This window comes from Cetorhinus maximus, chromosome 23 (assembly GCF_964194155.1).
Source record: "Cetorhinus maximus chromosome 23, sCetMax3.hap1.1, whole genome shotgun sequence".
NCBI lineage: Eukaryota > Metazoa > Chordata > Chondrichthyes > Lamniformes > Cetorhinidae > Cetorhinus > Cetorhinus maximus.
In genome coordinates, this window is record NC_135901.1 from 7479823 (window position 1) to 7506355 (window position 26533).

Sequence of the window (26533 nt, forward strand, 5' to 3'; positions counted from 1 at the left end):
TAATTAGGGATGGACAACAAATGCTGGCCTTGCCAGCGACCTCAACATCCTATGACAGGATTAAAAATAAGATACAGGCTAATTTCTTACTCCACACTGTCCAACTAAATAGGTCAAGGACTGCTACAGCACGGATTAAAATAGGATAAAACTCCTCTCTGCATTGCCTAACTGAACACTCCCAAGATACATGCATCACTGGCTTAAAATCGACCAAATCTCCTTCGACAGTCTGTCTGTCGTTTCTGAATTGTCCTTTCTGACTGTCACAATGGGTTGGGTATCTCATTTCTGAGGCGCCTGGTCAAAAAGTCAAACTTTTCACATTTCTCACAGATACAAGTTTTTTGAAGAAATAAATCAAATTGCATTTCTTGAAATCCAAGAGAGTGAACCAGAAGGATTACAACCAGCCAGGAAGATTCCTGGTTCCAACACAGTGACCACGCGCACAGAAACAGAACAGACACAAATGATGCAACAAGTGAGTTCCCAGCAGATAGATCTGTTCAATCTGTCCATTTCATTCAAGCTGTTTAATTCCAATTGATCAATGGCCAATTTACTACAATTATTCCACAACTTCTTTGAAATTAATCTGATTTTCATTTCAAAATTCCCTTTTAAGTCCATCTAATTCTCCCTGATCTGTCTCAAATCTCCAAATAATATAGGATTTAAGTTACCCTGAAAATGAGCATAGCAAAAATTACAGGTTCAAGATAATTTGGTGTCCGTAACAGAGACTCAATGACAGGGTAAGAATTAAACAAATCAGGAAACACTCACATTGAAAACCGATTACCCGCTGATTTGATTTGATTTTAGGTATGAATAGAACCAATAAAATCATCGAGGCGAAACACCTTATCGAGCTGAGCACAGCTGAGTAAGAAAAGTACTCTTTTCTAAATTAATTTTGGATACAATTAAAAATTCTCTCCACTGAGATTTTGCAATCACCATAATGACCAGTATACTATTTAATTGTTGGAGCACATTTATGTTGAATTAATTATCACTAATATTATATTGTAAGCTAATTATCTTGTTATTGTCAATTCATTTTCTTGTCAGCTGATTTTTACTCTATAATATTAAAAATGGTTTTCAAAAATTGAAAACCTGTTTCTCCCTGGTACTTTGTGAAATAATTGGGGTTTATTTAAATCAACCTGACACTGAAACAATGTTAAACAATAAACTTCAAATTGCTAGATGTTAACATTCAGGCAAGTGTATCAATTTTACTTAAATCTAAGCACGATTTACTATTTTACTTCTACTTCTACTGCACTGTTTTAACCAACAATATTGTAAGCTATGCGTGTTTCTGAACGCATTGAAAAATCATAAATTCCATCTATTCTCATCGAGTAATTCACAGGGCGAATTTATCAGTAGAATATTTGAAATACTTTCAAATCTGGCCGGGGTCACATCGCATTAAGTGTCTATGAGCTGCAACATCATCTGTTTGCTAAAGGAAGCTTGTCTTAACTCCAAACTATATGTAAAAAAATGTTCCTGGCAGTTACTTATTATCAATAAAATTGTTCCCTAGATAACAATCCCTATTCTTTAATTGTTACATATATTGTTCATTGAAAGAAGATCCAAATTGATCAATATAAAACTTGATGAGAACAATTCATTCAGATCATCTGCGATACTGAAATATAATCAGCAAATTGAATCGAGATTTTGTTCTTCAATTTAATATTTAATAAGAATTAAGCATGAATCTCAGATATAATCTGTTCTTCTCCTATAATCCTATCCTGTGTACAGCACAGCTATGGTAGACAGGATGTTGTTATTAAATTCAAAACTAACATTAATGTTTGTAATTAAATTAATCTGTTCTAATTTCAAGCTTTTCCTTGTCAATCTCTATTCATATGCAGCCTGCACCTTCCTACAGTTCAAAAAAAATGTAAGAACAATTCATTTACTGCCAACGAATTCTACCCCCCCCCCCCACCCCCCCCCACGCCCCCCCCAGAAAACTGTTTAAGATTAGATTAGTGACAATTGTCTCGTTATCCAAATCCCAATAACATTGAAGGAATAATATGGTTACGACTGCACAGAAAGAATATAATAACCGGTTAGACATATTGCCAAGCTGAAATGTCAAACTCCTCTTTAAGTCAATGCAAACGTTATCAGGGATATAAAAAATAATTCAAATTCCCTTGTGAAATTGACTAAATCTGTAGAATCAGTATATTCTTATTGAAATTATTTCATGCATAATCACAAAATGTTTCCAGCCTAAAAACTTTCCCAATCATGTTAATTGTGCGCAGTGCACAACAAAATTATGAAAGGCGATTAATGATCAATTATGATAATATGAAAGCTGTTCAGCCAATATGGAGAAATATTACCACATTATAATTGTTTGAATTGTAATAATTTTACTCTACAACTTGAAAACTTGTTAATTATATAGTTTCTGATTGCAGTAACGAATTATGTTCCGAATGAGCGTCATAATCCATGGTTTAGTTTAATCTGCAATTATCACTTAAAATAAAGACAAAATGTTCTAACACATCTTTAAACGCTTTTTTCCCATTTCTGAAACCTGTTTGTTTTCTGCCTACAATCGCGCTTCAAGCAGATACAAACGCGTAGGCTGTTTTCATTCAATCACAAAACGTGTAACCGCTCAATGTCACCGAATTTAAACAATGCAGAGGCAATGCAGAACCGCCAAGCCGTTTCACAAATTCTACTAATTCAAAGCCATCCAGACACACAATATTCTCGGGAGAAAAACACCAAATCACATCACTGAGGGGCTGAAACCCGTTTCATGGAGAACCAGCTCAATTGTACAAACACTTCCAACAGAATCCAATGTAACATTGCAAGAAAATCTCAATATCGAATCCAGGCAACACGCTCGTCACTAAATAAATGAATAATTAAACTAAACGGAAATATGGAATAATGTCAACAGCATTGTGAGTAGGCGGAACATGTTCAATAAATTAATACTGAAACTTAAGCATATTTTGTTAATATTGGGTTTGATTTCAAACCTATTTAAACACTTGTGCAACAGACGGTAAAACCCGCAGGCGTTCGATGTCACCGAGATTAAACATTGCAGAAACGTCAAATTGTTTTAACAAACGTTAGATATTTCAAGTCGCCCGGCCACACATTATCCTCAGCAGATACACACCAAATCACAACAACCAGGGACCGAATCCCTCAGCAGCACCATTTGTCAAAACACAGTGGAATTATATAACTCAATTTAAGCAGAATCACATGAAACATTGTAAAAGAATCTGCATACAGAATTCACCAAACCCACGTTTCAATGAACGAATGAATTATTAAAATAGACAAGAATATAAAGCAAAGACTCAAGTAAAACAATCACTAAATAAATGTGTGGTTCTTACCTGCAGTCACCGTCACCATGGTCCCTTGTGCCCAGTAGCCCATACCGTCACAGTGTTACACTCCCTGGGCTGTGCCATACAATAACTGTCCCTGCACGAAAAAGACAGAAATCCACCATTATTTTAAATATTCATAAGTCAGAGGCAAAGTAAGATCACGATGAATCTTCACGAAATTATATTTGCGTGTAGATATCTTTAGATATTCATCAATGATCCTCATCTTTTATAATTCAGAGTAACACATGAACATGTTACTGAAATCACCAACTGATGAACGGATAATTATCACAGTTTTTCAATTTTAAACCACGTTTTTTGGGCAGTTCTGGGCATAAATAATACTTCACTGTAAATATAGCAGGATTGTAAAAGCGAGCACTGACCCAGGCAGACTCAATTAGTGCTGAGGGGTTTTTGTATTGACAGTAACTGCTGTGCCATCCCAGCTATCACAGTGAGACACACCATGTCAAATACTGCGGCAGACTGTTCTCTGTAAATACAGAAATTTAATTTCACTTCCTTCTCAAAAACCTGATTCCGACACGCCTAAAAGTGAATCAGTGAGACATTTCAGCTTGTACTGGTGATTATACTTATCAATGTGAATGGAATTCTTTCAAAACCTCTTTGCAGATTTAGCGTGTCCGTCAACACTCACAAAACGGAAGACTGTTATATCTTTTCACAAACCAATATTACCTCTACCCATTATTTTATTTAAATTTGATTTTCTTTGGCGTTCCTGCTGTGTTAGTGATCGCGAATTTGAACAAACTCCTTCTCTGAGGTTTTTGTATGAGGATGTCGCTATGCACAGCACTGTGACCCGCTGCTGTAGTATCACAGAGAAATACACCCGCACAAAAACTGCACCCACTCTCTCAGTGCTGCCTCTCAATATTCACTTCAAATAGACGTTTACTTCTGATCTAGAAGTGGAATTCATGCAGCAGTTTACAAAATTGAACGAAAAGAGACTCCCTCCAAGTATCAGATATATTAAAATGAATATTATATCCAGGTCTGTAATTGCGGAAACTGTTAACAGTAAATATCAACACAACCAAAAGCTCAGCTCATTACATCGACTGGTTTGTTAGTTTTACTGTTAAATTTGCTGTGCTACTTATGTCAGGAGCGCCTTGTTGTCTGGTCCTGATCATTACAGTTAATATTACATTTAAAACAAGTACTGACCGTCAGGTTACGATGGAAGTTGCTGAGTCCCTCTCGATCTGTTCTTGTTCGGGTCCAGCCCTGGTTCCTCTCGCTGTGTGTCTTGCACAATAATAGATGGCGGTGTCTTCAGTCTTCAGTCTCGTCATGTCCAAGGAGAAGGTGCTCCTTGAAGTGTCTTTGGACGCAGTAAATCGATCCTTAATTCCTGGGGCGTAGTATTCGTATGATGAACTATAGTAGCTAACCAGCCACTCCAGCCCCTGTCCGGGAACCTGTCGGATCCAACCCATGGTGTAGCTGCCAAGATCGAAGCCGCTGGTTTTACAGGTCAGTCTCAGGGAGCCTCCGGGACGCCCGGTCTCTGCCTCTGGCTGAGTCAACACAACCTCCGACTGGACACCTGTAAAAATATATCAAAAACCCAGAGGATTAATCCTGGTGAACTGATTCCTGACTCTGTAACATTCCAGAGAGAGACTAACACTGAGACAGTAACATTGAGAGACTTGGACAATAAAAACTACTCACGGGATAAGAAAGTCAGCAACAAACTGAGAGAAATCGCCGACCTCATCTTTCTGGTCATTTGGGGAAAATGGTTCTGTCCAGAACTCAGTGAACAAACCAGCTCCCGGACTGTTGGATTCCGGCCCCAGTGAGCGGCATTTAAATACCCGGCAGAAGGGGGCGGGTTTCCAGGCGCCGCCTGTTGATTCGCTGGTGGAGGCGGCGACTGGATCCACGCCCCACCTTCCACATCCCCAACAGAATGGACTCAGATATTTACAATAGGCTATTGTTAAAAGTGGACATTTTATCTGTATCGGGATATTTGGCTGAATGGATTTATTGTAAAGTCTCCAGTGGTTCTAATGGTGAAATTACAGTTGAGCATCTGTTAATAAAAATATAATTCCATTGTAAATTAAGTCCATTTATTTCTACACTACCTCACAAGGGGCTGAACCTAAAACAATAAATTACATTATCAGGGAATAAAGGGACTGTCAGCCTTTGTTGCAGCAACTCCGGGTCTCTATCTCATTCCAGCAATAAAGTATCTTCAGTCATAGGAATTACTATTGATTTATGTAACTAAATGCGGGAGATGAAAAAAGTGATTTTATTAACAATGTGGGTGGTTATCGCTGTACAATTTGGGTCCGGAGATAAGAAGAATCTCCTCACATTGTACAATGTCTCTCATTGCATTTCTCGAACTGCCCCTGACCCTATGACAGCCCTTTGAAAATTAGCGACAAAAGAAGCCCACCTGCCTGATAATTAAACAGTAAGTTTACACAGAAACGTAAAATTTACATCAACTTTTGACAGAGAAGTTAATGAATCAGAACGGACACGGAGATCAGCACAGTTATCCTTCAGCATCCAAATCATTGCAACTAATTTTATTGACCACCGGCTGTCTACCATTCACTGGTATTGGGAACACAGGATATCAGGGCTTTACGACATATTACACAATATCACAAGAATAAATGTTTTATCTTCCACTGAAGCGGATAATGAACTGGTCATTTCTCCACTCATTGGCAACTATGAGAGGGTCTGTTAAATAATCGTAATCAGCACAAATTAAACTGTACAGTACACGGTGCTAATCGGGTATAAGAGACCCCTCAGGCTAAATGAGGTGCAGAACTCTGAGAATATTCAAGGAATTCCTGTGGGTTCAAGACAATTCTATGATTTTCTTTTAATTTAATTTCTTTTATTTTTTTGTCATTCTACTCAGCTCATTAGACTGGGGGATTGGGACCATCAACATCGCTCTCTCGCACTCCATGAAGTTCTTAATAAACCGGCTTTAATAACTGGAATGTCTTTTACTTAGAAATAATATAAATTAAATAGTATACGGCCAATTTTCTGGTCGTGTTTAATCTCGGCATTCATTTAAATATTTCCTCAGTTAAAGTACCATTTAAAATGTGTATTTCGTGTGCGACAGAAACACTTATTGTTTGAATGGCTAAATCCCATTTTCTTCATTCATATCCAGGCTAATCTGCCCCACACAGTATTTGGCAGCAAGCCAGCCGGCTGCAGTCAGGGAGGTTCGAATGTCCAATGTTGTTTACAGGAAGCATCTGCGGGTTTGTGCAGTAAATGAAAGATCTGTTTCCTCAGTACTGACCGCTTGGCTGCAAGCCAACTTCAAACCCTTAACATTGTCAACAAGGCCTATTTATAACAAATCTACCCAGCAACAACACTGGAGTCAGCTTTATTTTTTAAATTGTGAACTTATGTGGACTGTGCCCAGCTCTCAGGAAAGAAAAGTTATCCAGCTTCTCTGACACCCTGTTTGCATCAATGGCTCATTGGAGGATCTCTCCAACACATCATAATATTGTGATGAATGGATAGATGGAAATAATTACAGGCAGATTATCAGAGATGACTCATAGAGAGGGTACATTTTGTTACAGTCAAACATGTGTGATTTCTTTGCCTCTTTACTCTTTCACGGGATGTGGGAGTCACTGGCAAGGCCAGCATTTGTTGCTTCTCCATAATTGCCTTGGAACTGAGTGCCTTGCTGAGCCATTTCAGAGGGCAGTTAGAGTCCACCTTATTGCTGTGGATCTGGAGTCACATGTCGGCCAGACTAGGTCCAGTGGCAGATTTCCTTTCCTAAAGGACATTAGTGAACCAGATTAGTTTTTTTCCACAATCGATGATAGCTTCATGGTTCCCTTCACTGAGACCAGTTTTCAATCCTAGGTTTATTGTTGAATTTAAATTCCACCAGCTGCCATGGCGGGATTTGAATTCGTGTCCCCAGGAGAATAGCTTGGGTCTCTGGATTACTCGTCCAGTGACATTAATGCAACACCACCGTCTGCCAAAGAATGGAGGGATGACTGCAGTGATGCAGGAATGAATGATAGTTAGATGCCTGAACATTTTGATGAAGGGATCAGAGAATGAATTGATCGATGTATCGATAGGCGCGTCTGGAAGATGCTGTTTTACCTTCTCATCTTGGTGCTTGACTACTTTAAACCTTGAAGCAGGTCCAGTATTTCATTTGTGTCAGTCTAATACCTTCAGTCCCTCCAGATTTTCTGGATGTATTCCATCCGCAGGGTATCGAGCTGAACGTCGCCAAGAGAAGGCTGGAGATGTCCCTGCGGTACTGATGATTCTTCCCTGCTGAAGGGGAATCATCATCTTTCAGACAGAAAGCGGGTACATAATTTGGTTTAGGATGGAGGATTGTAATATTTGGAACATGTGGTCCTTTCATGTAAAACAAAGCATTCAACATATCCTCACCCAAATTAGCGAAGGTAACAGACATTACTCACTGGAGAGCCGCATTAATTTACAGTCAGGTCCGGGTAGTTTTATTTATAACATCACTTAACAAATCCTCACACACACCAGTTATATATCAGGAGTTTCTGTGTGATTATGAGCTGGTTACTTGTCAATAAAGCGCAGAGGCTGTTGGGTAGCTGCTCATTATCCTCGGTCTGATTTAATTCCATTTTCCACTGAATTCTGGGACAGATATGATTCCTTGCTGACAGAATGGTCAATGTGATCTCAATCAATGTTAATGATATTAAATGAATCGCAATTACATTTTGTATGGAATAAAATGCTGAAAATGCTTGGTTCATGCAATTATTAATCTTTGTAGAATGGATGATAATTGCTGATTATAATTATTTGTCTTGTGAATTGATGGTAATTGGTGAATATAATTATTTATCTTTGTGGATTGATGATAATTGGTGAATATAATTATTTATCTTTGTAAATTGATGATAGTTGGTGAATATCATTATTTATCTTTGTGAATTGATGCCAATTGGTGAATATATTATTTATCTTTGTGAATTGATGATAATTCTTGAAGATAATTATTTACCTTCGTGAATTGATAATAATTGGTGTTAATAATTATTTATCTTTCTCAGCCTTTACGACCTTCTTCTTCTCTGCTGAAAGATAAGATCCGTTCCACAGGATGTGAATGATGCAAAAATCACACACTATCTGAAAACAAAGCCGACAGGTGAGACTGCAACACCTACAGGGATATCTCACTCATGGAGTTACGGGGAAGGCCTTTGCTCGGGTCAGACTTCATCTGGTTACAGGTTGAAGCACAATGTGATGTTTTTATCGGAAGCTATACTCTGGACATGATTTGCTCCACAAGCTGGAGATCGTCAGCAGAACAGGACTCTACAAGGTTTTTGGGAAAATTGGCTGTTCACCAAAGCACCTCAGTCTCATTCACTCCTTCCATGACAACATGCACTGCACTATACAGATTGGTGATTCCACTTCCGACAGATTCAGAGTGAAGAATGCAGTGAAGCAGGCCTGTGTCCAATCCCCACTCTGTTGGGCACCTTCTCCATGCTGCTGATCTTTATCTTCCCTGTAAAAATGGAAGGAGTCGGCTTACACTCGATCAGACCACAAGCTCCACAATCTATAAGACTGAAAGCGAAGACATAAACACATTGAATCTTGATCAGAGAATTCCTCCACGCTGATAACTCTGTCATCAAAATGGAAACTCATCCACAAAGACTGATGGACTGTCTCTCCCATGCCTGTAACTTGTTCTCGCTGACTATAAGCATGGAGAAAACCGTGGTCATGGGATAAGGTGTTGCATTTCCGTCATTGATCACACTAAATAACAAACCGATGGAAGTAAATTCCGCTCCCTGGGTTCCAACGTGACAGGCAGCCTGTTCCTTGCTGCAGAACTTGATACCCACATGGAGAAAGCAGCTGCCACCTTTGACTGACTCATGAAACGCCCCTGGAATAACATCAAACTGGCCCTTAGGACCAAGCTGATGGTTTATAAGGCCTGCGTTCTCAGCACCTTTCTCTATGGCTGTGAAACATGGACGAATTACAGTTATCAAGAAATGAAGCTCCACAATTTCCATCTTCACTGCCTGCTGCGCATTTTGGGTATGTACTGGCAGGATAAAGTCACGAATGCAGTGGTACTGTCAAAGGCAGAGCTCCCAAAACTGCAGAACTCATCAAACAGAAGCGGGTTTTGTGTCTTGGGAACGTTCACAGGATGGAAGATGGTCACATAAACAAGGACTTTCTGTAAGGTGAGGGAGCCGGAGGCAGACAACCAGTGGGACGCCCAAAGCTCCGCTTCAAGGCTGCTTGAAGTGAAGGCCCTAAATACCGATTATCACAACTGAGTGTACCTAACTGACGACTGAGGAAAATGGCGACACCTCCTGTGGTTTGGCGTGAACCACCACGTTGACCAGTGGCTACAGTGGCTTGGTAATCCAGGCTAACACCGGGAAAAAAAAGAAGCCACAACGACATTTTCTAGCTTCATGTGCAGCACTTGTGGCAGAACCTGCCTCACAATAATTGACCTCCTTAGCAATCAGCACATCGGAAATGGCTTTGTTTCCATTGTGTGTCTGTGACCTTTCATAGATGGAAGGTTGTCCAGGACCTTCATGAAATTCAGTTGCAAACAATGTGATTTACTTCTCCTTCTCTTTCTCTCCCTCCCAATCTCCTTCACACACACACACACACAGACCAAGATGGCATCTTGTGCTTCAACTTAAGATCGCACCTTGGCTTCCTGGGAGGCTCCATAGCCCTTAACTATTGAATTAAATGACCCTAACTGTCTTTCAGGTGGTATCATGAACCAATAAACTCTTCCCAACACTATGTTTGTTGAGGTGGGTATTAATGCTCCCATGGTCTCTGTACAGTGCCCTGGTCAACATCCCTCCCTTTGATCAAGATGAACAAAGTTACATCACCAGGAATTGGGCCGCTTTACTCTGGTGCTGACTTTAACGTGCGCTAATCGGGCACGTCCACCTGCAATTAGTTGAATTTTGTTAAATTTTGACACCACCTCCCACAGAAGGCGATGTGGTGTGACACCTGGGGAAGTGGATTCTTGATACAATAATGTCAAAGACCTAACCTGGCAGCGACATTTTCACAGTAGCTGCAATTGCAAAGTTTGGCCAGCAGATGGATGTGAAATCTTGATGGACACATTCTATGAAGCAGACATTGTCTCAATTAATACTGCACTGGACCCTGTCTCTGTCTTTTTAAATTGGACTCCATCTATTTTTGTGTTAGACCACACACTGTCTCTCTTTATATTTCAAAGTACACTGTTTCAATTAATACTGCACCAGTCAACACCAATATTTGTGTCACACAGTCTGGAAGTTCCCAATTCAAACCGGATCGGATATACGTCTGCAGTCCTGTCACATCCAGTCGTAAATGGTGGCAGACAAGTAAACAAATAACTGGAGAATGGGGCTCCACAAAGCTGTGGATCTGGAGTTATGTGTATAGGAGGTGGTGATGTGCTGGTATTCTCACTGGGCTAGTAAATCGCTGGGGTTCTGGGTTTGAATCCCACCGCGGCAGATGGTGAAATCTGAATCGAAAAATCTAATGATGACCTTGAAACCATTGTCGTAAGAACCCATCCTAACAAGCCACACTGTTCTCAAGGGGGCAATTAGGGATGGGCAATAAATGCTGGCCTAGCCAACGCCGCCCCCATTCTCATGAACGAACAAACAGAAATGTAGGTCAGACTGGGTAAGGACGGCAGGTTTCCGTCCCTAAAGGACATCGGTGAACCAGATGGATATTTAATATAATCGAATATCGTTTCATGGTCACCATTATTGAGATGAGCTTTCAATTCCAGATTTATTAATTGAATTTGGATTCCACATGCTGCCATAACGGGATTCAAATCCCTATCCCCAGGGAAAAGGCCTGGATCTCTGGGTTACTGATCCAGTGAAGTTCCCACTGCACGATCGTCCTGCCATGTTATACAGGATCCTAGTTCCATTATTAATTCCCCGGGAACTACATTATTTCTATTGTGCTGGATCAGGTCTCTGTTTGTATTAAAATAGACTCTAACTCATTAATGTTCCACTGGAAGCCATCTCAGTTTGTATTGCACTGGATTCTTTCTCTGTTTATATTACACTAGGCCCTGTCTCTGTTTATGTTATCCTAAATCTTGACTATGTCTACATTACAGTGGTCATTGTAACTATGGCACTAGGCTATGTTTCTGAAGAAGAGGCATATGGACTCGAAACATTAACTCTGTTTCTCTCTCCACAGATGCTGTCCAACCTGCTGAGTTTGTTCAGCATTTTCTGTCTTTATTTCAGATTTCCAGCATTTGCAGCATTTTGCTTTTATCTATGCCTCTGTTTAAATTAGAGTTGCATTACTCCATGTTTCTGTGAGATGGAGAGATAATATTATAAATAAAGACGTTAGGCTAGAAATCGGTATCTGGCAGTAGCCTGAAAGGACGGTCTCGGATCGGTCGTATATGCTACGCAGCACTTGATATTCATTTTCAGCGCAGTCAGCAGAATTATATTTCAGATATCCCTTCTTTTCCGGCGCCGAAGGCCAATTTCCCACCTATGGAGTGGTATGTGTAGGAGGATGCAGGGCATTGTGTTCCCATGTGCTTGTTGCCCTTGTTATTCTGGGAGGTGGAGGTCACAGGTATGGAAGGTATTGTTGAAGAGGCCTTGGCGAGTTGCTGCTGTGCATCTTGTGGATGACACACACTGAAGCCACTGTGTATCGGTGGCCAAGGGAGTGAATGTTTAACTCCTGGATGAGGAGCCTATCAAGGGGTTGATTTCCCCTGGTTGGTGTGGAGGTTCTTGAGTGTTGCTGCAGTTACAATGGTCAAGGAAAGAAAACAATTTCCAACAGGCATCTGACTTGCAGATTTGCAGATGGTGGAAAGGCTTCGGGGAATCCGGAGGTGAGTTATTCGCCACAGAACTCCCAGCCTCTGACCTACTCTTGTAGCCACAGTATTTCTATGGCTGGTCCAGTTAAGTTTCTGTTGAATGGCACCTGCGCAACGTTGATGGTGGGTTTCAATGACGGTAAAATCCTCTGAACGTCAAGGGGAGATGTTTGGTTTCTTTATTGTTGGAGTTGGTCATTGCCTGGCACTTGCGTGCCGCTTATATCACTTGCAATTTATCAGCGCAAACTTGTCCAGTTTGAGATGCAACAAGTAAGGATGGTTTCATCGTCTGAGAGGTCATAAATGGAACTGAACTCTGTGAAAATATGAGTGAACATCCCCACTCCTGACCCGGTGATGAAGGGAAGGTCATTGATTAAGCTGCTGAAGATGGTTGGACCAAGCACACTTCTCTGAGAGACTCCTGGAACGATGTCCTGGAGCTGATGTGATTGGTCTTCAACAACACAATATCTTCATATTCGCTAGGTGTGACTCCAGCCAGTGGAGAGACTTGCCCCTGCTTCCCATTGACCTGACACTTTCCAAGGCTTCCTGATGCCACACTCAGTTAATAGTTACTTTGACATCAAGTACTGAAGCCCTCATACATCATGTCTGGAAGTTCGCTCTCTTGTCCATGTTCAGACCAAGTTTACAATGAGCTTTGATGCTGGCTGACCCTGGTGGATCCAGTCTGAGCTTTGGTGAGCAGGTCGGCGACACCTTCAGTCACTTTGCTGATGATTGAGAGTAGACTGATTGAGCTGCAAAGGGACAGACCTAATCTGTTGTCCATTATGTACAGTGTTCTAGCTTCATGCTATGGTTCATCATTTTCAGGTGTGCCTGGTCTTGCTTCTGACCTGCTGGTCTACATTCCTCATTGTTCCCAGGCTGGATGTTAGGCTCATAGACTCAGAGGCGTTTACAGCACAGATGGAGGCCATTCGGCCCATTGTTTCCGCCCCAGAACACAAAGATCTGACTACACTAATCCCATTTTCCCGCGCTTGGCCCATAGCCCTGGAGGCTATGGCAGCTTAAGTGAACATTTAAATCCTCCTTAAATGTTACTAGAGTTTCTGACTCAACCACCCTTTTGGGCAGTGAGTTCCAAATTCCTACCACCCTCTGGGTGAAAAAGATTCTCCTCAACTCCCCTCTTAGCCTTCTACCTATTATCTAAAATCTCTGCTCTCTGGTTTTTGACCCCTCTACTAATGGAAAAGGTGCCTTACTATCCAACCTATCTATGCCCCTCAGCACCCCCTCAACCATCATTGCTCCAAGGAAAACAGCCTCAGCATAACCAATCTTTCCTCATAGCTCAGACCCTCCAGCCCAGACAGCATCCTGGTAGATCTCCTCTGCACTCTCTCCAGTGCAGTCACATACTTCCTAGAAATGTGGTGACCAGAACTGCACGCAGTGCTCCAGTTGTGGCCTAACCAACGTTTTACACAGTTCCAGCATAACCTCCCTGCTCTTGTGTTTTATGCCTCAGCTAATAAAGGCAAGTAACCCATATGCCTTCTTAACCACCTCATCTACCTGCTCTACTACCTTCAAGAATCTGTGGATAGGCACACTAAGGTTTGAGTGAGAGATATTCTGGTCCATGAGATTACAGGGTGTGATTGACTGCAACTATCCTGCTGTTAATGACCAACAGTGTCTCGTTGATGCTAAGTTTTGAGCTGCTAGACCTGTTCTGAATGTATCCCGTTTAGTACAGCAGCAGTGCCGCACAACACAATGGAGAATGTGCTCAGTGTGAATACCGGCCTTGGTTTCCACAAGGACAGTGCAGGGGTCAATCTCACCTATATCGATAGTGTGGTGGGCCGGAGATCAGGTAAGGTTTTCCCTCGTGTTGGCTCTCTAACCATCTGTGGCAGGTCCATTCTTGCAGATACGTCATTCAGGACTCATCCAGCTCCAGCATTCGTGGTCTTGTCAAATGGTAATTGATTTTGAAAGTTCACAGCACATCCGTTGCCCTTGCTACCCTCAGTGTTTCTTCCACGCAGTGCTAAAGATGAAGGAGTATAGATTCATCAGTTGAGGAAGGGCAATAGGTGGTAATCACCAGGAGGTATCTCCACCCATATCTTATCTGGTTCTGTGGGACTTCAGGGCATCTGGTGTCAATATTGCTGCTCTCCACCATGCCTCTCTTCATACTACACTGGGCCTGTCTCATTGTTACTGCTCTAGTCCATGTTTCTGTAATACTAGACCCTGTCTCAGTATTGCTGCTCTCCACCATGCCTCTGTTCATACTACACTGGCCCTGTCTCATTGTTACTGCTCTAGTCCATGTTTCCGTAATACTAGACCCTGTCTCAGTTATTGCTGCTCTCCACCATGTCTCTGTTCATATTACACTCAGTTTGGCTCATTGTCACTGCTCTAGTCCATGTTTCAGTTTCTGTAACACGGGACCCTGTCTCAGTTATTGCTGCTCTCCACCATGCCTCTGTTCATACCACACTGGGCCTGTCTCATTGTGACTGTTCTAGTCCATGTTTCTGTTTCTGTAACATTAGGTCCTGTCTCAGTTATTTATGTAATTGTCATCTTTTATATTACATTAGTTTATTATCTTACTTTATTGCACTAGACCCTGGAAATAGGAGTTAAATGGTTTAATTTAAACAGCTGCAAGATAAGAGAGGTCTGCGGATCATGAACACAAATCTGGGATGCAGGGAGGACAAGTCATAACTTCTAAATAGGCACCCATGATAATTGTTCCCACCATCTTGCTGCCTTATCTTCACTATTTCCACCCCAGCCAATTTCCACATTATTGCACTTGTGCAGTGCAGTAATAACTGAGGCAGGGTCTAATGTAATTTAAATACAGATATGATCTAGCACAGAACTGAGACAGCATTTACTGAAATGCAGAGACAGTTCTAGATTAATATACACAGAGACAGGTCAATTATAATATAAACAGAGACAGGGCCTTGTATAATAGAAGCAAAGCCAGGGTCTAGAGTAATATAAACAGAAACAGGGTCCAGTGTAATATAAATAGAGACAGGGTCTAGTGTATTATAAACATACAGGGCCCAGTTTAATATAAACAGGGGCAGGGCCTAGTGCAATATAAACAGAGACCGGATCTAATGTAATATAAACAGAGACAGCATCTAGTGCAAAATAAACAGAGACACGTCGAGTATAATATTAACAGAGACATGCCGAGTGTAATATAAACAGCGACATATCAAGTGTAATACAAACAGGGGCAGAGCCTAGTATAATATAAACAGAGACAAGGTCTAATGTAATGTAAACCAAGACAGGGATCAGTGTAACATAAACAGAAACAGAGTCTAGTGTTATATAAACTGGGGCAGGGCCAAGTGCAATATGAACAGAGACAGTATCTCATGTAATATAAACAGAGGCATGTCAAATATAATATAAAGAGACATGTTGAGTGTCATATAAACAGGGACAGGTCTTAGTGCAATACAGAGACACCATCTAGTGCAATATAAACAGGGACATGTCGAGTGCAATAGAAACAGGGACAGGGCCTAGTGTAATAGAAACAGAGGCAGAGTCGACTGTAATATAAACAGAGACAGGGTCTAGTCTGTGTAATATAAACAGGGACAGGGTCACGGTCGAACGCAATATCAAGACAGGGTCTACTGTCCCATTAAACACTCCCAGGACAGGTGCAGCATGGGGCTAAGCACATAATTTAAAGCTACCTCTACATTGTCACATTGAACACTCCCAGGGAAGATGCAGCACGGGTTAGAGAGAGGGAAACTCCCTCAACACTGTCACCATGAAACACTCCCAGGGCAGATACAGCACGGGTTAGATACGGTTAGACACAGTCTAGTGTAATGCATAGACAAGGCCCATGGCTCCATCAAACAGCCTCAGGGCAGGTGTAGCATGGGGCTACATTAATAATGTAAAGTTCCCTCTACATTGCCACATGAAAATCTCCCAAGGCAGGTATAGCACGGGTTAGATTCAGAGTGAATCACCCTCTACACTGTCGCCACCAAACATTCCCAGGGCAGGTACAACACCGTTCAGATACAGGGTAAAACTTCCTCTACATTGTCTGCTCAAACACAGTTGAGGCATGTAGGATAAGGATTCTATGCAGTGTAAAGTTTCCTCTGCACTCTTCATCAGGCATTTCCCAGGAAGCTCGACACTGGGGGCAGGTAAAGAGGAAAGCTGCATCTGCACCGTCACATCAGGCATTCCCAGGGCTTAGATACGGGGCAAATCCCCCTCTACAGTGTCTACAGCCATGTCAAATACAGCATGGTTTAGATGCAGAATAAAGCTCCCTCTAAACTGCCCTATCAATTACTCCTAGGTCAGGTATAGCACAGTTTAGATACAGAGTAAAACTTCCTCTACACAGTCGTATCAAACACTCCCAGGACAGTCACAGTGCAGGTTAGGTGCAAGGTAAAGCTCCCTCTACACTGTCCCTTCAGACACTCCAAAGGCAGGAACAGCACGGGTTAGATACAGGGAGAGATCCTTTGGCAAGGCCACATCAAATCTTCGCTACTGGCTGCAACACAGGTTAGATAGAGAGTAAAGTTTCATCTTTTCCCATCAAGCACTCTCAGGTCAGTGAATGCTCAAAACAGATTTAGAGTAAAGTTCCCTCTACAGATTCCAATCCATTTTATTAGATCCATTTAGTTTGAAGTGTATGAATCGGGCTGAGAGAATACATTGGCAAGACATTGACTTCATGTTGTGGAGTGAAGACAATGACCCATGGTGGAGAGACAAGACAAAGAACCAGAGAGGAGAAAGAGACAGAGAGAGAGTGGATACAGGAAATCTCTACAAACACATTTGCCGTGACATTATATTTCATGATAAGTGGGAATCTTACTTAATTCTGAACATGGATATCATCGTGACATAATTCTCATATAACTGATTTTAAAAATGCCCAAAAAACAATTGCTACTGAAATCGGTTGATGTATTTGCATGTTTGACTCTATTTCTTTGCTGTGTTGATGGGGAAATATTTGTTGTGTTTTTGTGTCTCCAGAATCTAATCTGGGACTTCTATTTCTGTGTTTATTTACATAAACGCCTCACTGATTTCAATGAAGTGTTCATGGCAGCAAAACCAGATAAACACAGACACTTATTGATTGGTTTCAACTCAAAACAAGGGTTTATTTTAAAAATATTGACAGTTGGTCCAAAATTAATAGAAACTTTTTCAACATCCATTAGAACAGATGTTATTTATTTCAAATAATTAAAAATACATTTAAATTAATAATTCAATTCTGAAAGTTCTACTGTCACAATCAATGATGAATATTTGAACAGGCTGGGATTACACTGAATGTCAATTTGTTGGAAGATTTAACCAATTTAAAACGGACAATTTCAAACAGCAGCCAGAGGAGCGATCTATAATCATATTAATCTCAGAGTTTTCAACATATCACAACTAGCATTTTAAAATGTTAACATTTAGGAAGAATTTGTATTTATAGAACGCTGCTTATGACGCCAGGACGTCCTAAAGCCCTTGATATTCATTGATGTACATTTGTTGAAGTTTAGTCACTGCTGTAACATTGGAAATCCATCTGGTGATTTGTGCACAGCAAGCTCCCACGAATGGAGCTGCGAAAAATGAGGAGATAATATGTGATTTTAGTTGAAGAATGAATATTGGTGTAGGATAGTGGGGAGAACAGTCCTGCTCTATAGATTGCTGCCACGGGAGATTTTGCACCTGTCATCGGCCTGAACATTTGACCTGTTTCTCTCTCTATTGATCACTGACCTGTCGAGTGGTTATTTTTTGCCCTGCTTTAGATTTACCGAATCCGCAGTATTTTGCAGCGTTTTAATTCGCTCTTGGGATATGGGCGTCAATGATGAAGTAATTCTTGCACTTGGCCCTGTCTCAGTTTATTCTAGTCAGACCATATATCAGGAATCACTGCACTAGACACTGTCTCAGTTTATATTAATTTAGACCCTGTATCATTAATCAGTGCAGTAGACCCTGTCTCAGTTTACATTAATCTAGATCCTGTGTCAGTCATCTCTGCACTGGACATTGTCTGAGTTTATATTAATCTACACCCTGCATCAGTGTTCACTGCACTGGGTCTGTCTCAGTTTTTATTAATCCAGACCCTGTATCAGTAATCACTGCACTAGGCCCTATCTCAGTTTCTATTAATATAGACGCTGTATTAGTAAAGACTGCACTGGACATTGTCTGAGTTTATATTGATCAGGACCATGTATCAGTAAACACTTCACTGAACCCTGTCTCAGTTTCTATTAATCTTGACCCTGTATTAGTAATGACTGCTCTAGGCCCTGATTCAGTTAATATTAGTCCAGACCCCCTATCAGTAATCATTGGAAAGGACACTATCTCAGTTTATATTGATCCTGATCCTGTATCATTAATTACTGCACTAGCCCCTGTCCTAGTTTATAATAATCTAGTCCCTGTGTCAGTAATCACTGCACTAGGCCCTGTCACAGTTTATATTAATCTAAATTCTGTGCCAGTAATCACTCCACTAGATGCTGTCTCACTTGACATTGATCTAGACCTGTATCAGTAATCAGTTTATATTATCACGGAATCACACAGTGCAGAAGAGGCTCTTCGGCCCATCGAGTCTGCACCGACACGTGAGAATCACCTGATCTACCTTCCTAATCCCATTTACCAGCACTAGGCCCATAGCCTTGAATGTTATGATGTGCCAAGTGCTCATCCAGGTACTTCTTAAAGGATGTGAGGCAACCTGCCTCGACCACCCTCCCAGGCAGCGCATTCCAGACCGTCACCACCCTCTGGGTAAACAAGTTTTTCCTCAAAAGCCCCCTAAACCTCCTGCCCCTCACCATGAACTTATGTCCCCTCGTGACTGACCCTTCAACTAAAGGGAACAGCTGCTCCCTATCCACCCTGTCCATGCCACTCATAATCTTGTACACCTCAATCAGGTCTCCCCTCAGTTTTCTCTGCTCCAATGAAAACAACCCAAGTCTATCCAACCTCTCTTCATAACTTAAATGTTTCATACCAGGCAACATCCTGGTGAATCTCCTCTGCACCCTCTCCAGTGCATCACATCCTTCCTATAATGTCGCGACCAGAACTGCACATGGTACTCCAGCTGTGGCCTCACCAAGGTTCTATACAAGTCCAACATGGCCTCCCTACTTTTGTAATCTATGCCTCGATTGATAAAGGCAAGTGTCCCATATGCCTTTTTCACCACCCCACTAACATGCCCCTCCGCCTTCAGAGATCAATGGACACACACGCCAAGGTCCCTTTGTTCCTCAGAACTTCCGCGTGTCATCCCATTCATTGAATACTTCCTGGTCAAATTACTCCTTCCAAAGTGTATCACCTCGCACTTTTCAGTGCTAAATTCCATCTGCCACTTATCTGCCCATTTGACCATTCCATCTATATCTTCCTGTAGCCTAAAACACTCAACATCACTGTTAACCAACCGGCCAATCTTTGTGTCATCCGCAAACTTACTAATCCTGCCCCACATGTAGTCATCTATATCGTTTATATAAATAATAAATAATGAGGGACGCAGCACAGATCCCTTTGGTACACCACTGGACACTGGCTTCCAGTAACTAAAGCGTCCTTCTGTCATCACCCTCTGTCTCCTACAACTAAGCCAATTTTAGAGTTATATTCTGCCCTGTCTCAGTTTTTATCAATCTAGACCCTGTATAAGTAATCATCGTACTAGACCTTGTCTTTCTTACATTACTTTAGAGCCTGCATCCGTAATCACTGCACTGTGCCCTGCCGCAGTTTATATTGAGCTAGACCATGTATCAGTAGTCTCCGCACTAGATCTGTCTCAGAATATAATAATCTAGACCCTGTATCTGTAACCCCTGTACTTGAGGCTCTCTCAGTTTATATTAATCTAGACCCTGTAACATCAATTACTGCACTAGGCCCTGTCTCAGTTTTTATCAATCAAGACCCTGGATCAGTAATCACTGCAATGGACATTGTCTCAGTTGACTTTGATCTAGACCCTGTATCAGTAACCATTGAAACAGACCCTGTCTCAGTTTATATTGATCTTGACCCCACATCAGTTATCTCTGCACTAAACTCTGTCTCACTTTACATTAGCCTAGTCCCTTTATCAGTAATCACTGCACTAGATCCAGTCTCAGTTTATATTAATTTAGTCCCTGCAGCAGTCATCACTGCAAGAGCTCCGGTCCCAGATGTATTTATCTAGGCCCTGTACCAGTGAACATTTCACCAGGCCCTGTCTCAGTTTATGTTGGTTCAGACCCTGTATCAGTAATTACCGCACAAGAGCCTGTCTCAGTTTAAATTAATCAAGACCCTGTTTCAGTAATCACTGCATTCGACCCTGTTCTGGTAATAATAATTTGCACCCTGAACCTAAAAGCACTGCACTGGACTGTTTCTCAGTTTATATTAATCTAAAGCCTGTACCTGTAATCACTGCACTAGGCCCTGTCTCATTTTATATGCATCCAACCTTGCAACACAAATCACAGCCCCAGGTCTTTTATCAGTTTATATCAATCTAGACCCTGTATCAGTAATCACTGCACTAGACCCTATGTCATTTTATATCAATTTGGACCCTATATCAGTAATCACTGCACTTGAGCCTCTCTCCATTTATATTAATCTCGACCTGGTATCAGTAATCCCTGCACTATGTCCTGCCTCAGATTTTTTTTTGTCAATCTAGACCCTGTAGCAGTAATCACTGCCCGAGCCTCGTCCCAGTTATATTTATCTAGGCCCTATATCAATGAACACTTCACCAGGCCCTGTCTCAGTTTATGTTAGTTCAGACCGTGTGTCAGTAATTACTGTACAAGAGCCTGTCTCAGTTTATATTAATCAAGCCCCTTTTTCAGTAATCACTGCACTCGTCCCTGTTCTGGTTATAATAATCTGCACCCTGAATCTATAATCACTGCACTTTGCCCTCTCTCAGTTTCTATTAACCTAGACCCTGTATCAGTAATCACTGCAGTAGGCCCTGCCTCAGTTCATATTTATCTCGGCCCTGTATCAGTAATCACTGCATTGGACATTGTCTGAGTTGATATTGATTGAGACCCTGTATCAGTAATTACTGCACATGAACCTGTCTCAGTTTATATTAAGCTAGATCCTGTGCCTGGAATCACTGCACTAGAGCATACCTCAGTTTACATTAATCTAGATCCTGTATCAGTAATCACTGCACTCAACATTGTCTGAGTTTATGTTGATTGAGACACTGTATTAATAAACACTGTGCTAGACCCTGTCTCAGTTTATATTAATCTAGATCCTGTATCAGTCATCACTGCACTATGGCCTGCCTCAGTTTATATTAGTCCAGACCATCTATCAGTAATAATTGCATTAAGCCCCGTCTCTGGTTATATTAATCTAGATCCTGTACCAGTAATGACTGCACGAGGCCCTGTCTCACTTTATATTAATCCAGACCCTGTATCAGTAAAATGCTGCACTTGGACCTATCTCAGTTTATATTGATTGGGACACTGTATCAGTAACTACTGCAATATGCCCTGCCTCAGTTTATATCAATTTAGACCCTCTATCAGTAATCACTGGACTTGGCCCTCTCTCTGTTTCTATTAATCTAGACCCTATATCAATTATCACTGCATGAGGCCCTGCCTCAGTTTACATTAATCTAGGCTCTGCAACAGTAATCGCTGCACTGGACATTGTCTAAGTTCATATTGATTGAGACCATGTGTCAGTAATCACTGCACTCGGCCCTGCCACAGTTTATATTAAGCTAGATTCTGTGCAATATGCCAGGCATCATTTTGTTTATCAATCTAGGCCCTGTATCAGTAATCACTGCACTAGGCCCTATCTCAGTTTACATTAATTTAGTCCCAGTAATCACTGCCCGAGTCCCTGTCCCAGTTATATTTATCTGGGCCCTGTGTCATTGAACAGTGCACCAGGCCCTGTCTCAGGTTATGTTAGTTCAGACCGTGTATCAGTAATTACTGTACAAGAGTCTGTCTCAGTTTCTATTAATCAAGGCCCTGTTTCAGTAATCACTGCATTCGTCCCTGTTCTGGTTATAATAATCTGCACCCTGAATCTATAATCACTGCACTTGGCCCTCTCTCAGTTTCTATTAACCTAGACCCTGTATCAGTAATCACTGCACTTGGCCCTCTCTCAGTTTCTATTAATCTAGACCCTGTATCAGTAATCACTGCAATATGTACTACCTCAGGTTTTTTCAATCTAGACCCTGCATCAGCAATTACTGCAATTTTCCCTACTTTAGTTTGTATCAATCTAGACCCTAAATCAGTAATCGCTGCACTAGGCCATGTCTCAGTTCATATTAATCAAGACCACGTATCAGTAATCACTGCACTAAACACTATCTCAGTATTATTTCTATCAAGACCTAGGATCAGTAATCACTGCTCTAGACACTGTCTCATTTTATAGTGATGTACACCCTGTAACTGTAATCACTTCAATGGACACTGTCTCAGTTGATATTGATCCTGGTCCTGTATCATTAATCACTGCACTATCCACTGTCCTAGTTTATGTTAATCTAGTCCTTGTATCAGTAATCACTGCAATATGGCCTGCCTCAGTTCATATTAATCTAGACCCTAAATCAGTAACCACTGCACTAGGCCCTGACTCAGTTCATATTAATTTAGGCCATGCATCAGTAATCAGTGCAATGGACACTGTCTCAGTTTATATTGATATTGATCCTGTATCATTAATCAATGCACTAGCCTCTGTCCTACTTTATATTTACCTTGGCCCTGAATCAGTAATCACTGCACTAGGGTCTGTCTCAGTTTTTATCATCTAGACCCTGTATTAGTAATCATCGCACTAGGCTCTGTCTCAGTTTATATTAATCTAGACCCTGTATCAGTAATCACTGCACTGGACACTGTCTCATTTTATATTGATCCAGACCCTGTATCAATAATCCTGGCATTAGAGCCTGTCTCATTTTATATAAATCAAACCCTGTATAATAATCAGTGCACACCCTCACTTTATATTGATCTAGATCCCGTATCATTAATCACTGCACTAGCCGTTGTCCTCGCTTGTATTTATCTCGGCCCTGCATCACTAGTCACTGCACTATGGCCTGCCTCAGTTTATATCAATCTAGGTCATATATCAGTAATAACTTCGCTGGACCCTGTCTCCATTTATATGAGTCCAGACCACTACACTAGCCCCTGCCTCTGTTTATATTGATCTGGACGCTGTGCCAGTTATCACTGCACTATACCCAGCATCAGTTTATATAATCTAAACCCTATGGCAATAATCACTGCACTAGACCTTATCTCAGTTTAAATGAGTCCAGAACCTGTATCAGTAATGACAGAACTAGAGAATGCCTCCACTTATTTTAGTCAGACACTGTAACAGTAATCACTGCACTAGCCCCTGTCCCAGTTTATATTTATCTAGACCCTGTATCAGTAATCATTGCCCAATGCCCTGCCTCAGTGTCTGTCAAGTTAGAGCCTGTATCAGTAATCACTGCACTAGACCCCATCTCAGTTTATATTAATCAAGACCCTGTATCAGTAATCATTCTACTGGACACTGCCTCAGTTTATATTGATCTAGACCATGTATCATTAATCACTGCACTAGGCCCTGTATCAGTTTACATTAGCCCTAGAGCCTTGTCCAGTAATCACTGCAATATGGTCTGCCTCAGTTCATGTTAACCTAGGCCCTAAATCAGTGATCGCTGCACTTTGCCCTGCCTCAGTTCATATTAATTTAGGCCATGTATCAGTAATTACTTCAATGCACACTGTCTCAGTTTATATTGACCCTGATCCTGTATCATTAATCAATGCACTAACATCTGTCCTGCTTTATATTTACCTTGACCCTGCATCAGTAATCACTGCACTAGGCTCCGTCTCAGTTTACATTAATCGAGATCCTGTATCAGTAATCACTGCACTATGCCCTGCCTCTGTTTTTATCGTCTAGACCCTGTATCAGTAATCATCACACTAGGCTCTGTCTCAGTTTATATTACTCTAGACCCTGTATCGGTAATCACTGCACTGGACATTGTCTCAGTTTAGATTGATCCAGACCATGTATCAGCAATCACTGCAGTAGGCCCAGTCTCAGTTTATATTTGTCTCGGCCCTGTATCAATAATCTCTGCACTGGACATTGTCTGAGTTTATATTAATCTTGACCCTGCATCAGTTTTCACTGCACTAGACCCTGTCTCAGATTCTATTAATCTAGACCCTGTATTAGTAATGACTGCATTGGACATTGTCTGAGTTTATATTGATCAGGACCATCTATCAGTAAACACTGCACTAGAACCTGTCTCAGTTTCTCTTAACCTAGTCATCTATGTCGTTTATATAAATGACAAATAATAGGGGACCCAGCACAGATCCCTGTGCTACGCCGCTGGACACTGGCTTCCAGCAACTAAAGCATCCTTCTGTCATCATCCTCTATTTCCTACAACAAAGCCAATTTTAGAATTATATTCTGCCCTGCCTCAGTTTATATCAATCTAGACCCTGTATCAGTAATCACCATACTAGACCTTGTCTCAGTTTACATTAATTTAGAGCCTGCATCAGTAATCACTGCACTGTTCTCTGCCGCATTTTCTATCAATCAAGACCCCGTGTCAGTAAGCACTGCACTGGACACTGCCTCAGTTTATACTGAGCTAGGCCATGTATCAGTCATCTCTACACTAGACCAGTCTCAGATTATATTAATCTAGACCCTGTATCTGTAATCTCTGTACTTGAGGCTCTCTCAGTTTATATTAATCTAGCCCCTGTAACATTAATCGCTGCAGTAGGCCCTGTCTCAGTTTTTATTAATCAAGACCCTGTATCAGTATTCACTGCAGTAGAAAATGTCTCAGTCGATATTGATCTAGACCCTGTCTCAGTTTATATTGATCTTGGTCCCACATCTGTTATCTCTGCTCTAGACTCTGTCTCACTTTATATTAGCCTAGTCCCTTTATCAGTAATCACTGCACTAGATCCAATCTCAGTTTATATTAATTTAGTCCCTGCAGCAGTCATCACTGCAAGAGCTCCTGTCCCAGTTATATTTATCTAGGCCCTGTATCAGTGAACACTTCACCAGGGCCTGTCACATTTTATGTTGGTTCAGACCTTGTATCAGTAATTACTGCACAAGAGCCTGTCTAAGTTTATATTAATGAAGACGCTGTTTCAGTAATCACTGCACTTGACCCTGTTCTGGTAATAATAATTTTCACCTAAAAGCACTGCACTGGACTGTTTCTCAGTTTATATTAATCTGGACCCTGTATCTGTAATCACTGCACTAAACCCTGTCCCATTTTATATGCATCCAACCCTGTAACACAAATCACGGCACTGGGCTTTGTCTCAGTTTATATCAATCTAAGCCCTGTATCAGTAATCACTGCACTAGACCCTATGTCATTTTATATCAATTTGGACCCTATATCAGTGATCACAGCACTTGAGCCTCTCTGAGTTTATATTAATCTCGGCCCGGTATCAGTAATCACTGCACTATGCCCTGCCTCAGCTTTTTTTATGAATCTAGACCCTGTTTCAGTTATCACTGCACTAGGTCTGTCTCAATATATATTAACCTCGACCCTGTATCAGTAATCACTGCCCGAGCCCCTATCCCAGTTATATTTATCTAGGCCCTATATCAATGAACACTGCACCAGGGCCTGTCTCAGTTTATGTTAGTTCAGAGCATGTATCAGTAATTACTGTACAAGAGCCTGTCTCATTTTATATTAATCAAGGCCCTGTTTCAGTAATTACTGCACTCGTCCCTGTTCTGGTTATAATAATCTGCAACCTGAATCTATAATCAGTGCACTTGACCCTCTCTCAGTTTCTATTAACCTAGACCCTGTATCAGTAATCACTGCAGTAGGCCCTGCCTCAATTTATATTTATCTCGGCCCTGTATCAGTAATCACTGCATT